At 37.9% G+C, this 17,722-nt stretch overlaps 1 protein-coding gene across 2 annotated transcripts in view; it reads left to right on the plus strand.

Annotated features, from left to right (window-relative positions):
* The window catches only part of LOC149780712 (heat shock 70 kDa protein 12A-like), an 84,936-nt gene that overhangs the window by 64,150 nt on the left and 3,064 nt on the right, over positions 1-17,722 (plus strand). The window lies entirely within an intron of this gene.

A 17,722-nucleotide genomic window follows, 5' to 3' on the forward strand; every position in this document is an offset into this window, starting at 1 on the left:
AAAATCTTTGGTCTGTAGTGGCCAAGCGTGTCAAGTATTTGTCTCGGTATTTTTCTCGATCATTTATTTTTCCAGCAGATTCGGAGTGCTTTTGGGAGGTTGATCAAAATAGCAACTAAAAATAATGAATTGTGTCAGAAACATCACTCAGTATTTTCTCAATATCCTCCAGCAGAATATTTTCCAGATAAATGTACGCCGCTGCAGCGTTATCCGTGTTTACCTTTTTAAATCTTGAAAAACTAAATTATGTCAATAAGACAATAAAGAAGATCATTTTAGATGATGGGACAAATATATCAGACCAAATAGATATCTTAGAAGCCCCAAAACAGCTCTGCTTGGAATTATACAAAAGCAAAACTGCTCAGCTTGATGCTAATGATATTCAAGAAACTAAAACTAGATGTTTTAATCACAATATTAAACTTAAGAAAAAGAATAAAGTGATGTTCTACCTACAATGAATGAATAAAGCATGTCCCTAAACCGGATCAGATGAATTTACGGCAGATTTCTATAAATTCTTTTGGAAGACTATTGGGGGATTTTTATGTAGATCAATAAATTATGGCTACTCTAAATGAAATCTTTCAGATTTTTAGACTCAAGAGTCATCACATGTCTACCAAACGAAGACAAAGACAGATGATATTTTAAAAACTTAGAGACCTGTATCACTCCTAAATATTGACTATACGACAGTTTCGGGAGCTACTGATATAGGATTAAACACGTTCTTCCATCAATAATAAGTGATACTCAGAAGGAATTTATGAAAAGTAGATTTATTGGAGAAAATACTAGGCTATTATATGATATTATGGATCAACTGGAAAATGAAAATAGATACGGTTTATTATTGTTAATAAAGTTCGAAAATGCATTTGACTCATTTGAATGCAGAATTGTGGAAAAAGCTTTACAATCTTTTAACTTTGGTGATTCTGTTTGTAAGTGATTTAAGCTGTTTTCTAATAACTCTAAAGGTTGTGTTATAAATAATGTAAATATGTCATCATTATTCTAGCCTCGAAAGAGGGCGTCGTCAAGGGAATCCTCTGGCGCCATATTTGTTTATTATCGGTGTTGAGATTTTAGCTATAAATTTAAAGCAAATTTCGATGTACGGGGTATCTTCTATGGTGCAAGTGAGTATAAATTAGGTCAATATGCTGATGACGCTTTTATTCATCTCGATGCATGTCAACATTCTCTCAAAACAACTATGAGTAGCTTGCACCACCTTTTTCCTATTATCTGGACTTAAACGTAACATAGCAAAAAGAAATGCCATTTGGACTGGAAAAATAAATTTTCTAATTAAAGAATATGTCCTGATATGGAACTAAACTGAACTAAACTGGTCTTCTTCCAACTTTACACTTCTTGGCATCGACTTTTCTGAACACGTACGACAAATGGTGGAAATTAATTATAGGAAAAACAAAAAGAGGCAAAACGAATTCTTTCAAGCTGGAGACAAGGGCATCTTTCATTAGTAGGTAAAGTAATTGTTGTAAAAACTCTTGGTCTGCCCATATTCATATATCTTTTTTCAGCACTTCCAAATGCATCAGCCAAAACTGAAGCAAAACTCAATCTTACCTTATTTAAGTTTGTGTGGGGTAGAAAATTAGAGAGTATTAAACGTTATGTACTAGTAGCCCCGGAGAATGAGGGATGATTAAGTATGATACACATTGATTCATTCATTGGGTATATTACGATTAGTACTAATATTAGTACCCTTGCTCGTACCTCGTGGACAGTGTACTAACATGAGCATATACGTGTCAATGGAGCAAGCCGGGTGATTCACACCCGGCGCTCTTTTAGCCTAATATAGATAATAAATTGAATAGTCCTCTTATTTAATACCGTAAGTATCGAAAATTATTGTAGATATAGTTGTAAAATCTCATTTACCTTTTTTATCCGATATTTTCGTTTAGATCGTCCGCCATATTAGTTCAAATAATGATTACTTCCGTTCCCAGCCTCGTTTGTTTGTGTGCCATATAAGGACATTGAGGCCTTATTTGGAAACGTAAACAAATCGTAGTAAAATATGGCGCGGTTTGAGTCAGAAATTCTGCGCATTTAGAGTAATGCGTTTTATCGGCAACTTTGAAATTCTACCAAGAATCCATTATTCGCTACTTGATTGATAATAACATAGAGTAGAATATCCAAATATGGTCTGGCAAGCCTTACATAGAAAAGGGGTCACGGCGAGAGTCTTGCGTTATCTGTCATGGCGGACACGGTGAGGTTAGTGTAACCATGCCAATTTATTTTATCGTGTTAGGGCTTAATAAATTCAAAATAAGCCAAACTTCGTTCACAAAATGATTATACTTATGTGGTAGATTTCTACACTGTTTGTTGTTCTGACTTTAGTGATGATTTTTGTGTTGTTTTGCTCCATTACATGATATGGGATCAGTTCGTAGCCTCAACCACAACAAATCAAGTTGAGGCTACGACATCGGAGCAATATTACGATAAGACGGGTTAAACGATTGCTGAAAAACAAGGATGGAGAGTGTCAGAACCTAGTCAATAAAACTATATTCAGAAATATAAAGGATATTTGGAATTTAGGAGTAGAACATTAGAAGAAATTTGTAAGCTCGTTGAAAAACAGTTTTTGGAGATACGTAATTTTGGCAGTATTGAATTAGAAAGAGGATCCGCAAAATTCGAATGAGTATTTACCCTTGAGTTTTTTAAATTTTGATCGACCTAGAAAGTTCCATCAATATAAATCCTGGAAAGAGGCCGGCATTGAAATTCCTAATGATTTAGCTGATGATCGCGGTAATTCAATACCTTTTGAAATGATAAAACGAAAAACCAGATTATTCAATTTTTTGAAACACTTTTCATTAATATTCGAAAATTCCAAACTTTTGGAAAGATGCAATCAAAAGCCATTTGACTCACAACATGTCTGATAAGCAGGATGATAAAATAATGAACGTGCAAAAACGAAACTCACTGAAGTTTGTTTGTTAAGATTTTTTTAAAAAGGTAAAGAGGCAGCACGCTGCTAATCAAAAAATATGGATGCAATTATTAAATAAAAATATAAGTAGTGAAAAGATGTTTAAGATTTATAGCAGGGCGAAACTTGTACTTAGGATACAAATTTTATCTCTATTAATCTTAAATTAATTCATAGACTAATTGCCACTAATAATTTTTTGAAAAAAAATTAACATATTAGATGACGACAAATGCACTTTCTGTAAGAGTGAGAACGAAAGTATTGAACATCTATTATGCGACTGCAATATTACTTCAAAGATTTGGTACTCTTTTACTAAACGTTTTGCACATTGTTGTCCAAATATTGTCCATTTGTCCGAAAAAATAAATATTTTTAGAAAGTGAACAATTGGACATTTAGCGTAATATCTTGCTTATTTCGGCTAAATATTATATTTACACTTCCAGATTCAACATGCAAAATCCTTCCATATATCTTATTAAGGAAATGTTGAAGCTCATAAGAACATTGACTAATATGCAGCTACATTAAACAAAAGAGACGACCAATTTCTTCACAAATGGGCCTCAACCATGCACTTGCATCTTATGCAATGTGGTAAACAGGAACTAATACTGTAACATTGCGAAGTCTATGCCTCCTTTACACTGTATAATTATGTCATCCCATCTAATTTGTGTCAAAAGAGATTGCGTGCAAATATGCATGTGTACATGCGTGTGTGTATTTGTATGTGTGTGTTTTTTCCTTCTTAGTGCATTATTTATTGTCTCTAGATTGATTGATAACCAGAAATGTTTTGATTGTAAGGTGACCTTGGGATGATGTTCGCCAACCCAGCGGACAACGTATTACGGGGATGATGATGATGATGATAATAGTAATAATAATAATAATAATGATAATAATAATAAGGATATCTAGCATGGATCCCACAAAATCTCCATTACCGGTATTCAGAATATCCGCTGTCGTGTTTGGCTTGATACATTCTAATCTCAACTTGAGAATGCGTTCTGATAGAGACGTGCGTCCGCGTACTTGAAATTTCCCGATCGCGACTGCAGCAGGTAAATCTATTTTCAAACAGAAATTAGAAGTGACTCCTGTGTCGCCCACTCGTTTCCCGTGGACGTGGGTGCTATGTGATGAGCAAAAACATTAAAAGCTTTAAAGGCAAACGAATATTCCGAGGAGGCTGAAATTATCACACCGCACCGGTTTCCAGTATTTCCTGTAAGCGGTAGAATGTGTCCAGTATTGTTTCTGACTTTCCGCACATCCACATACATTTTCGTGGCTACAACTTTGTTGGCTACCGGTGGATGATCTGTTACCACGATTCTGTCTCCTGTCAATACAGTGAGAGTTCCCGTGAGAGTTCCTCCTGTGGTCGATAATTTAGTTTCTCCAAACGAGTTTGAATGAGAATACGAAATTGCTTGGGTGTTATCGGTGATCGGCCATGAGGTGGGGTGTCCGTATAATTTTTGTCATTCCATAGACGTCGTTCTGGACAGACTAAGTTTGGTGCTGTTGATGTCTACCAGCCCCTGATAAATCGAATTGTTCACGCGAAGTCGTTCCACCGTTCGAATCACGATCGGTTCGTAATTTCCATTTGCATCTCTGTCAATCCACAGAGAACGATCTGAAGTTACAAGATGGTAAATCTTGCTTGCTATGGTGTTTAATCCGATGTATACGCCTTTATCCCTTGCATTCTGTGCGGTGGTTCTGGAGGGCTGCGACACCATAACCAGTCAGAATAATTTCCAGTGACTTGTTCATTTCCGGAGACGGATCCACCTGTTTTATGATATTTTCCAGCCAATGCCATCTCGAGATATGTCACCGTCATGGGCTGAGAAGATCTATCAGCAGCCGAGGAGTGTCCGTATAAACTCTTTGCACCCATGTTGAGATTTCCCGTCATCGTTCCACCTAATTTAGTATGAGCCAGTTGAGACACGTGAGACCACCGTTCAGCATGGCCATTCGGGATGGATAAGGAATATCTTCCACAGTCGTGATGCTGTGACCGTTCATATTCAAGTTTCCCTGCATGGAATCGCCGGTATAATCGACTTTCTTATCCAGCTCATCCTTGCACGGCAGCCTCTGCATCGCAGCTTGAGTCGATTCTGATCGACGTTCCAAAGAAAATAGAGGACATGATTCAAATAAAAAATGAATATCATTAATTTCGATACCAAGACGAGGACGAAAAAATAAAAGCACTATTTTTTCTGCCAGATTGCCATTACATAGTCATGGGTCTTACAGACTCGGTAAAACCAATCTGCTGATGAATATACTCCTGAATAAAATGCTTCATTACGACCATGTTATCATTTACACGCTTAATCATCACCAGAACAAATACAGAACGCTTTCCAAGTTTAGTGAATCTCCGGAAAAATGGTATAGATGGTCACACCAGTACGCACATCACTGTGTCCGACCATAGCAGTGGACAGCAGAGACGTCTGGAAGTAAACACGATTTCATGACGTTTCATCGCAATACAGAAAGTATACCGGAGAAATACCGAAAAGGACTTGAAAACATTTACGTTACAGGGGGATCTAAGTAGTCATTTTTATCTTCCACGTCTATATAACACAATATCGGTTGAAAAGATCACCAGTAAACGCCAGCGTGAGGACGTGTTCAGAATATTTGTCGATCAACGGACAGTGTTACGTTAGAAGGTCATCGAGGATAATTTGAGTCAACAGGTATTTCAACGATATGCTACTCATGAACTGTTTAAACTACTTATAAGCAAAATAGATGAAACGAGAACAGTGGACAATATAAAACAAGATCAGATTTTGGATACTTTAGAGACATCACAGCAATCTCAGGAAAGATTACTGGATGTGATAGTTGAAAAAGATGTGTCTACTCCAAAGAAGATGTAGCTAAGCTCATCAGAGGGGCTGAGGAAAATCAAAAGGGAATTGAAAAACACTCAAGCTTACATGAGCTGAAAAAAGCAGATGAGAAAATGAAAATAGAGAAGATGATAAACATTAAAAATTTACTGAAGAAATGATAACAGAAAGATATGAAGATAACAAATACGTTCAGGATAGTATGGAAAAGATGAAAAAGAGGAAGCAGAAATTAAACATCGTCTGTATGAACAGGATATGCTTGATCAGCATTCATTTTCTGTAACTTAATTCATCCAAGGAATGGTTTATACACTTTCATGATAAAAGGATGCCATATATCGAGAGCTTTTTAATAGAACTGACCAATAGCAGGGATGATTATTTCAACGCTCTGGCAGTACGTACCATGTTAGGCGGAGTAAACAATAGTAATGGTAAAATTATGTCAAGATACCCAGATGGAGATGTAAAAGATGAAATGAATTACATGTTCGACATTTAAAAAAATTAAACAGGTATCTGCGAAGTGTTGTTGCCACTAGAGAAAAACCTACAGAGCTTATGATGTTCCAGTGTCAAATCAAATAGGTGAGCAGAAACAGACAAGTTCGTTAAGTGATAGTAAATCATGGCTTATAGGAGCGAAGACAGGATCTGGGTTTCGCTACTACAAAAATTCAGCGGAGATCTTGGAACAGTTAACATTACTGATTGATTCTGAAAAAGATGGTAATGTGGGTGTGGAAGTCGATGATGAAACATCTTAAGTCTTCTTCTGGAGAGTGCATTTGTTCCGACGGAGCAATACCATATTTTGCACGAGGATTTAATCGGCTCATAAACTGATCAATTGAGAACCACATTGTGACCTATGACCGCTTTCAGTGCAAGTGGGTAGTTAAATAAGAAGATGTCTCACATCTACACCACACTGTTATTCGATTCACATTCGGTCCAATCCACCCTGAGGTACAATCCTCCACTGGATTTAAACCAAACGGCGACGTACTAGATCGCGTTGATTTCTGCTGATTTTTTGCACCATTTTTTTTTAATATGACCGCGAGCAACAATCAGTTTTCGTGTTGGACGACTAATGCGTTGAGACATACGACCAGGATCTCCCCAGGCGAATATAACATTTCCAATATCGCCACAGAAATCTCAAGACTGGTCGATGTTAAAAGTCATAGTGCCATCAACTTCAAAATCGAACCCAATTATTCCATGATTCGTACTCAATCACGTTATCGGATGGTTATAGTGTGGAATTTGATATTTCTAACTCAATCGGATCACTACTTGGTTTTACCAAAGGCAGTATTTTATCTGCTAACGGCGTGTACAAAGGCGATTTGCCCGTCAATATCACTGATGTGAACAGTTTACTCATTAACTGTTCGATTGCACAAGAGTCATTGTCTTCCGTCGGATTAGCGTCTAATGTGATTTATTCGACAGCGATTAATGTACCACCGGGATCACAAATGCCAATTCGACCTAATTCTATTATTTATTATCCCATCGTGAACACGTATGCGATTTCTGAAATCACCTTGTGGCTCACGGATTAATCCAGAAACAAAGTCGACAACAACAATGAAAGAATCACCTATTATCTGCAGGTACTACGTAAGACGTAAACGTTTCAAAGCGTCTTTGGCAGCCTAGCTGTTCGCGGCGTAAAGTCTCATAAGACGGATGACGTGGACAACAAAGTTGTCAGAAACCAAAAAACAGTAGCTGTTAAAATATGAAGCCATTACGCACGGCACAACAACAAAATCGTGGCTTTATTTTCATCAACACTGTCTTCATCCATTCAATCCGTATTACCTGGTCTGGACTCTAAAGCTTTATACATTGCTCTCAAAGTTGCAGAAGCTGGAGCCGTGGGAGCATCCTCTGCAGCAGGAACAGCATTATGACAAACAAATTGCTCGTAAAATCATGCCGGCCACGTCAGCGCCTGGGCCCAACTCACCAGTCCCCGAAGTGATTGCCAATATGTCATCTGATGCAAAACAAACGCTTAAGAAAACGGTTGCTCTTCTCACGGCGAGGTCAATAAAGATTGTACAGTATCTTGAGAACAAGATCGACGCACTGACCACAACGGACAGCCATGCTGTCGCCTGATCAGTTCCTGCTATTAGTAACATTATGTCCGGGTATGGGTTGAAAAGATTCTGCTGACAGATGATCGATGTGTCGGTGTCACTGTGAGATTTGTATTGCGATCCATGATTGCTGAAGTCCCAGACAACTCTGTTGACCGTAGTAGAACAGGGTGATTTTATCACACTACCATTAGTATACACAAGCCATGTACTCGAAATTTTCGCCCGATTACTTTTGGGATATCCCGTCGACGACTCCACGATGAAGTTCGAGTATGTCGAGTATCAGGATACCAATATTACCAATCTCAATGCAAGCACGCACCGAAAAATAGAAACGCGTGACGAGGTTGTGTATTTGCTTCCACACAAAGCCTTCCTGGAAATTCGAGGAAAGTTCAAGACAAATGGAGCTCCTCCAGGTGATTATGCCGGTAATCTTTAGATCGCGTTTCAAAACAATAGATGGTGGTTATTTAAGTCAGCGCAATACCAGGTGAAGAATTTGACTGTGGAGGAAATCAATGGCTATTTACGATAAGCCAGAACGATAATAAATCTGATCACGTGATGATTACATGCGATCTCGTGCGACCAACATGTGGTGGTTTAAAGATACCAATACCAGTGCTACCACAAGTGCCTAATTTGTCACCAATGCAGATATGCTTCCAGTAGCGGATGTGGCTAACGATGCAGCGCTGAATGGAGGTAATTTCAGAAACAATTTTGCTTTTTCTCGTAATGGCACGTATAATGCGATATTTGCTGCACGTCTAACTCTTTCCGATTCCAGTCGATAAATTTGCATGATGCTTCCTCTGAGTATCATTTTTAGAATATGTCGTCATGTTCGCACGGTCTTCAGATGTTAAACATACGCTAATCTTAGAAAGAGTTTCTTCCGCGTTGTACATGTACAGAACGGTTGCTGATACTCCAGCCGACGTTCAGTTTAACATGACGTGGCTCGCGTTGTGGATGCCCAAAATCACACCCTCTGCTGCTCACATGCTCAAATTAGAAGCTACCTTGGCTTGATTACCCAAAAACTTTACTTTGAACAAAACCGAATTTACATGCAACAATGTGCCGCTTCGCAGAGAACCACATCGTGGAGAGTCACCACCAATCCAGGCATCGAGCTTCCCAGACACGTTTTTGTAACTTTTCAGCTTTAAGCACGGCGTGCCGACAAAACTGTAAACAAACACATTTTCAATAATCTCAATTTATCTCGCATTCACTTCCGCGTCAATTCCAGGCAATATCAAAAGTGAGAACTGGAGTGCAATTTTGATGTAGCGACGAGAAATTATTCACGGGCGTGTCTGATGCTCGTGGAGGCCATGCAAAAATAATATGATACCGATACCGGCACGTAGGTGTCACTGGATGAGTTCGCTACGTTGTATCCCATTCTCCATTTCGATGTGTCTTAACATTCGGAATGTCTCAATGATTCTTCAGCCGATATCGAGATTCGGTGGAATATTGGTGATCCTGGTGGAGAATATGTTTGTTAGGCTCTGGTCACCTGAGACCGATATATGACCCTGGACTTACTAAATGGAAAAATAAACGTCATCGTGTAATATGCAACAGCAGTTAATTGTGTTATATAGAGTATATATCACCATGCCTTAGCAACGCGGTCGAAAAACCAATCGAAAAGGGGGTTCCATTCTCAGTGATATAGTCCCTTTCGTCAGAACCTTTCTACCTAAATTAGTATGTACGCTATTGCTTCCACTGAGTCGCGTAAAAGCTGCTGCAGCCGTTACTGGAGCCACACAAAAAGCGTTGATGGGTAAGGGAGTTTCCGGCCGTCAAAAATGTGCTTTCCTCACCTCATCGGCGGACTATTTCAACCGTGGTCGATTACGCACTGCTGTCAGCATTGAGGCGTAAAAAGCAAAATCATCTGGTGTTATATACAGCAAAACAGTGTCGCACGTACCAATAGGATTAACGCTGTCGCCACAGCACAGCATTAGAGAGCGATATTCATTATACTTAACTCTTTAGCATTAACAGGACTGATAAACTTATGCTGAATCATAGACAGGCCACCTCTGTTGAAAAACATTCCGCTGCTAAGAAAGGACTTTTTCTCAAATTGTAGTTGTCTCAGATTTCAAAACAAGGAGGATTTATCTCACCATTGCTAGCAGGTCTCGCAAAGACTCTCATTCCATCCATTCTTGGTTTTGGAAGAGGACTTCAGCGTCCAGAACCACACGTAGGAGATTCAACTTCAGCAGGGGACGTGCTCGGAGAGGCAGGGGATTTTGTGACTTTGAAATTGCCAGAATAAAAAACGATCAATTAAGCCTTCTGCTGTCCAACTTTGACATAAACAAACTCGCAATTATTTAAACTTTCCATGGATTGTGTTCTAAGGATCAGTTGCCAGACAGAATAAGATCCTGCGAAAGCTGTGTGATTAATCTTCAGGATTATTACGATGGATCGGGAACTCACTGGGTGGCTGTGTATAACTATCCGCAGCAGCGTGACGTGGAATATTTCGAGTCTTTAGGATTACCACCCCTTGATTAAATCATACAATACATGAACACGGCTGCAAGCAACAAAGTGGCCCGAAACGTTGATTACACAAGTGGTGCTGTGTATAATTCCATACAGCTTCATGATGTCATTAACAACACCTGTAGATAGTACTTTTTTTACAGCCAGCAGAGATTCACCTGTAGAAACAGTGATGTCACTAAGCATTACCTTTCCAGGTGATTTTGTGGATAGGTAAAATATAATACAACAACAATCCAATCATGGACTCGTGGTGTCTCGAGTATAAAACTAGAACGCGTAGTAAAAACCCTACAGAGGTGGACACTAAATATACTCGTATAATGGTCAAGTCGTTCTGCAAGATATGTGGAAACAAAATATCACAGTTTGTGACGGGTCGGGCAGCAACATCATGGCCGACAGTACAGTTGTCCGCCATGCCGTCAACGACAATGTATAAAAATGCAACATTATCACTGCAGACGCTAAGATCTGGACACTAGCTGCAAAGACCATCGGATAGAACGAAATCTATGTGTGGGAGATTGTAAACGTTAGATCATAGGTGGTGCTATGAGCATCCATAAACTGATCGGAAACCTTCAAAGGCCACGCGTAGGATGGATATACCCAGAACATAAATACATCGTATCATGGAATCCAATAGAAAACCAACTCGTTGACAAGGATCAACTTCTGCCTGGTCAGGAGCCTTTTAACAGTGTGAATATCATTGTCGTGCATCATGATATCTGGTACAAAGATCATCCCGACGATAAGGCAGGCTGTGATCAAATCATGCTGAGGGACTTAAAGGAACTCAAACCCAAATGTTTTAGGGAACGAGTGGACCGTGCTCTGATACGTGAAATCATAGGAGCTAAACATAATCTCGGTATCGGTGTGAAACCAGGGGCTGTTGTAAAGTTGCCACTGACAGATAGACCTGTCTCAGAAACGTTAGCGTTGACGACGCTCGCTGACGAACTTCACAAACTTGCTCGCAAGAATTTCCACGTCCATTTTGCTGTGAAGGTAGACGACATATGGTCTGCCGATCTGGTGAACATGAGATATTACAAAGCATATAACGATTATTTCTGTATTTACTGACGGTTATCGATATCTTTAGCAAATACGCATGGGTGTTTCCTCTGAAAAACAAAAAGGGAAACTCTATCGTTGAGGCGCTGAATAAAGTGGTGGGAAAACGCAAACCTAAAAAAATATGGATCGATCACGGCAGTGAATTTTACAACAAAAGAAGTGTGAGACTGGCTTAAAAAATAACATCGATATGAACAGCACACAAAATCAATCCAAAGCCGCTGTCGTCGAGCGATTTAAAAGAACTCTAACAAATTGCATGTGGAAAAGATTCACCAGCGATAACACCAACATATACTTGGATTTTTTAACCAGAGATCGTTGATTATTATCATCAAGGATAGCATCCAAGCATTAAAATGTCTACAGCAGAAGCCTCACCGGGTCACCATAAGCAGGAGTTCACATAGCCTTGTTTTTAGACATAAATTAAAAGTATTTGACCGAGTCAGAATCAGCAGAAGAAGAAAAAAATACCTTCAAATAAGGATATACACCCAGCTGGATCGATGAAGTATTCAAAGTAGATACAATCAAATAAACCATCCCAGTCACCTACATGCTTAAAGATGCCTCAGGAGAACCCACTGAATGTATTTTTACGAGCAGGAATTACAGTAAACCAGTCAGAACATGTTCAGAATCAAAGAAGTGCTCTCAACCAAAGGCAAAAATCTCTCGTCAAATGGTTTGGTTCTCCTGACACCTTTAACTCGTGGATTCTGACGGCGGCGCTGACCTCTCTTTCAAACTGATCGCATGAGGCGCTAACGCCTCCGAAATAATTCTGTCGTATGTTTCTGAGACTTTTGTACCAGAGACTGGTCTGCACTTCGATGCATGCTATGGAAGCTCCATCACCTCAAATATACGCTTAAACTCGTAATAAAACTTGACAACTTTCTTACGACCTGGAAGCCACACTCTCGTCACCAAATTCGGCAACTGAAAAAACACTAATCTCGCTCAGATGCTGGTAAATTAAATCGCTTTAACTTATTCTTGATATGGTACTGCTACTTATATCTCTGCGCTGGCCTATGGTGACCGTGATATGTCCTCCTTTGATGATCCTCATACTCATCTATGTCCACCTCAGAAAATATCATCTCTGGGATATAACTCAATTCATGATTCACAAAAGCCACATACTCATCAAAACGTTACTTAGAGCCGCCCCAGAGAGAGTGGAAGAATCTGGGAACCTGCTCTACTCTTACTATCGAATTGATTGTTATGGTTCTTTTACGTGCCTGGATTATAGAACGCCCGGTTTACGTCCCCATCCGACGGATGAGGCTAATGGAAAGTTTCTTGCCTAAGAATACACCGGCGAATCTCATCGGCACCGGAGAGGCTTGAACCCGGGTCGTCCGGTTTCAAGTCAACCGCGCTATCCAGCGGGCCACTCCAGTCCCTTTGATACTAAAATAATAATTAGGTACATTATACTTTAAATATCTTCATATCTTTGTAACCACACAAATTCTGTAAATATCATTACATCAGTCAGGTAAACTGACTATTACTGAAAAAAGTCCAATTTGCTCTCATGAACTTAAATGGTTACATAATATGTAAATAAATCAAGCTATTTATAATTCATAAATATGTATCATACTAAAACAAATACATGTGCTTACATGTGATGACGATAACAAGTATCATTCTTAAATATAACGAGTACTGATCCATTGGCCTTTCAAAGCATATATATGCAAATAATACAGTATACATTAGTAAAGCAATCATCATATAATGCTCTTTTTACAATTTAATCGGAATATATTTAACTTATTCATCATATAATCATTATAATAATCAAACTATCTGTCTTGCGAAATGAGATGTTCAAAGTGTGATGGTAAACAACAATTGAAGAACCACCACCAATGCAAATCAGAAAACAAGTGTTGCCCCTGTTCAGGTAATAAGGATTTTCTTCCATTTGACCAAGTGACATAGTTTTGGAATCAGTGTAACCCCTTTTCAACAGGAAGTGGAGATTTATTCATATAAACATTTTTAGCATGTTTAGATCAATGCGGCCTCTATCGTTAGTTGAAAGTTTCTATATAAATATATTCAGAAGATAAGCAGCATACCTGATGGCCTTGTTTTTCAACCAATCAAGTCGGTTTGATCAATCTTGACAGAGGATCACATAAACATTAATTCTGAGACACTGTTTTGAATTTGAGCAAGTAGTTTCAGACAGGATTTTTTAAGTTGTGCATATACGCTTATACAAGCAGTTTAAAACAGTTTAAGAGATTTTTAATATTTTTCTTTCTGTTGCCATGACAACCTGAATTCATGATTTGTACAAACATAAAAGAGGGCCATACTTTCAGCAATTGCCTAATTAGTTCCAGAAAAAGATGTCTTTTGAAGCTAAACATCGACGAGGACATGCGACATGTGATCAAAATAGCTCAACATTGAGCGCTTATTGCGCTATAGTATGTTTTATGAATACTCTTCTAAACTGAAAATACAATCCATCATCTATAAGAGGCATAATGTAAATACCCAAGGTTAGCCTGAAAGTGTGCACCCCCCCCACCATGTTCCCGTGTACGCTCAAAATCACTATTTTACGTCCTTCTTTTGTATTACTTTAAGTCCATTTTTCTTGTCACGAGACAGAAGTTGATTGTTTTCTATATAAAATGCACCGCATTTCCTTCTGAAGTTTCTTTTTCATCGTTATCTTTTAAAGTCGCATGATATTTTCCATTCATTTCAAGAACGGCATATACGTGATGATATTCCCTATGATCCAATATATATATATATATATATATATATATATATATATATTATATATATATATATATATATATATATATATATCAGATGATGTAAAGCAAAATTCAACCAACCACAATCATAATAAAGTTTCAAGTGGAGACCGTAAAACATTTTTCCTGGTCTTGAGTTACACAGGATGATTTTAATGTTCTAAATTTCTTGTGCCATATTAGAAATAAGAGCGAGATGATAGGTCATTGCAGACAAAAATAAACAAAATTATTAATTTGCAAAACATATTGACCGAGGATCATTCTTCTACATACATATAAATCTAAAACGTATAAAACATTGACCCCCTCGGAGAGTCAAAATTATATGGGGGAGGTCAATATTTTATTCCTTGGGTGGTTGTTATTCTATATAAATTACACTAGGCTACAATTGTTTAGAAGTTGTTTGCTTCAGAGATAAAATGTGCTATTTATTATGGATTTTGATGTGCTGAATTCAAATATGACAACTAAAACATCTGATTGGCTACTGTTTCTAAGATAAATAAGTTTTTACATTTTACGTCTATGTTGTTATATTAATAGTAGAGTTATAATCACAAATTGTAAACCTAGGTTTTTCATGTATTTAAGGATGATTTTACATAATAATATTTCACCTGCCCTGTTTATGTAACACTTTCACACAAAAAAACAGCAAAAGGGTTATATAAATCAAATTTATTCAAAAACTATTATGTATATATTAGTACAAGATTTAATCCTTATTCAGTGTCTACTCGGCGCTTCTTGGCTTGTCTTGTCTATTGTATTCTTAAATGGAGCATCTCTTGCCACTGTCCAGCAATAGTCTACAAGCATTGATGGGTTCCATTTGCCCTCATAGCGTTTCTCCATTGTTGTAATGTCCTGGTGAAATCGCTGGCCGTGCTTGTCGCTCACTGCTCCGCAGTTCGGTCGACAAAATCTAGACGAGAGTGCAAAAAAGGTGTCTTTAGTGACATGTTGCAACCAAGGCTTTTGTATGCCTTGATGAGGTTTTCCACCAACTCCCTGTAGTTGTCTGCCTTGTTGTTTCCGAGAATATTTGTTTCCACTAACTGGAAAGCTTTTCATGCCGTATTTTCCTTGATAAGCAGTGCACATTCAAATGCATCATCTCGAAGAAGTTCACGAATCTGAGGGCCAACTAAGACACCTTCCTTTATCTTAGATTCACTTAATCTTGTAAATTCTCCACGGAGGTACTTGAAAGCTGCTTGTGTTTTGTCCATGGCCTTGACAAAGTTGTTCATCAGACCCAGCTTCATGTGCAAGGTTGATAACAAAATCTTCCTTGATTCAAGTGGTAGATGCTGAACACTTTTTTCCCAGGCAGTAAGAGCTGTCGGAGTGGCCAATCTCTCTTGATGCAGTGGGAACTCTCGCACGACTATCCCATTCGAAGAGAAAACAGCAGTACGTTGTGTATCCGGTCTGCAGGCTAAGCAAGAGAGCAAGAACATTCAAATCGCTACAAATCTGCCACTGTTGTTGGTCAAAGTCTATGCACGTCAAAAGTTGTTTCATATTTTCAGGGGTTTCCTTCGTATGGACTGCATAGCCAGCTGGAATTGATGACAAAACGTTGTCATTATGCAAAAAAGCAGATTTAAGACTCGTCTTCGATGAATCAACGAACAGTACTGGTCGTATAACTGATGGAATGTTTGGATAATGCACAGTTCACCTTTTCTTCTTTGACACACCTTTCCCAACTGAAGGCAAAAACCATGCAGAAGTAATAATTTCTGATATGATCTGTTGGCAAAAAGCATAGATTTCCTTTTCCTGTTTAACCACTGGCGAAGATTTGTTGCACAAGTGTTGCAACGTATGAGTGGGGTCCACATCTTGTCCTGATCTACAGTTTTGTAGCCAAAATAAATGGGATAGACTTTCTTAACCATAGTGACTATACTGCGCTTTTGTGATGAAAATTTCTCTTAACCACAAACATAGCAGAATTTATCTGCATTGTTCACACAAGTACGAGGCATGACTGCTCACTTTGGCTAAGGAGAAATGTGTCCCTTTGCTAAATCAAACACTGATAAATAAGAGAGCACGACACTATGATTTGTAGAGCTGATATAGGGCGATTTGTTCAACAGCTTGATGTAAGCTTAGTTACGATTGCATGACATCTAGGAATAACATGATGCAATTCATATCATGTATGACGCAATACCAGCTTCAGATTGCATCATTCATTGTTTTGTTTAAAAAAACTACTGTCTAAACCCAGTCATAGATTTATTAATAGATTCAGTCAATGATGTATTTTAGTTATTTCTGATTTAAATTGTTATTCCTTCCCTTTATAGCTCACTTGCCCTCCGCCATTCCCAAGCCAAGGATCGTATATACTGACCCAGTATCATATCTTTAAAACTAGAGCCAATCAACACTTTTAAGCATTATTTTCGTTCTCAGTGACCCAGAATTAGTAATGTTTGATTACATTTATTTCAGAAGCATTTTGGCTGTAGACCAGTGTTATTTACCGGGGGTCATTTTTTGTATAAAATTTCGATCCGGTGGTCATTATTCAAACGGGGTCGATTTATTTAATTACTCCCATACATATTATACATACATACATACATACATACATACGTATGTACATTCATACATACATACATACGTATGTACATACATACATACGTACATACATGCATAAATACATACACACATACATACATATATACACACACATACATACATACATACATCAGTACACACACACACACACACACACACACATACATACATACATACATACATACATACATACATACATACATTGATAACGATTCTATGGTCTTAAACTGAGAACTTAAGTAATAGAAAAGAGCAAAAACCAACACATTTTGTAAAATTCAACAAATAATCTATTTCCCTAGAACTCAAAGTGAAAATGTAAACATTAACTTACAGTCTTGCAAATTAAATCCTAAGTAATCCTATATTTTCTAATACAAGTCCTTATGAATAAAGTTCTGAATTAATTTTAGTAGTATTACAAATAATTCCACGTGTTGATGTATCTGTAGTAGTCTATATTCTAATGTATATTCTAATGTATACTATTGTACCAATGACATGAATTGTAATCATGTTTCAACAGTCTTTTGTTGAATCACGGTAATATAAACCAGTTTCCTTGTTTGATTTCACTATAATTCCAAGTTAATGTCTCTGAACAATATTATTATTATAGACGAGCACTGT

This window comes from Sinohyriopsis cumingii, chromosome 16, assembly GCF_028554795.1.
Source record: "Sinohyriopsis cumingii isolate HCF-2022 chromosome 16, ASM2855479v2, whole genome shotgun sequence".
NCBI classification, from domain to species: domain Eukaryota; kingdom Metazoa; phylum Mollusca; class Bivalvia; order Unionida; family Unionidae; genus Sinohyriopsis; species Sinohyriopsis cumingii.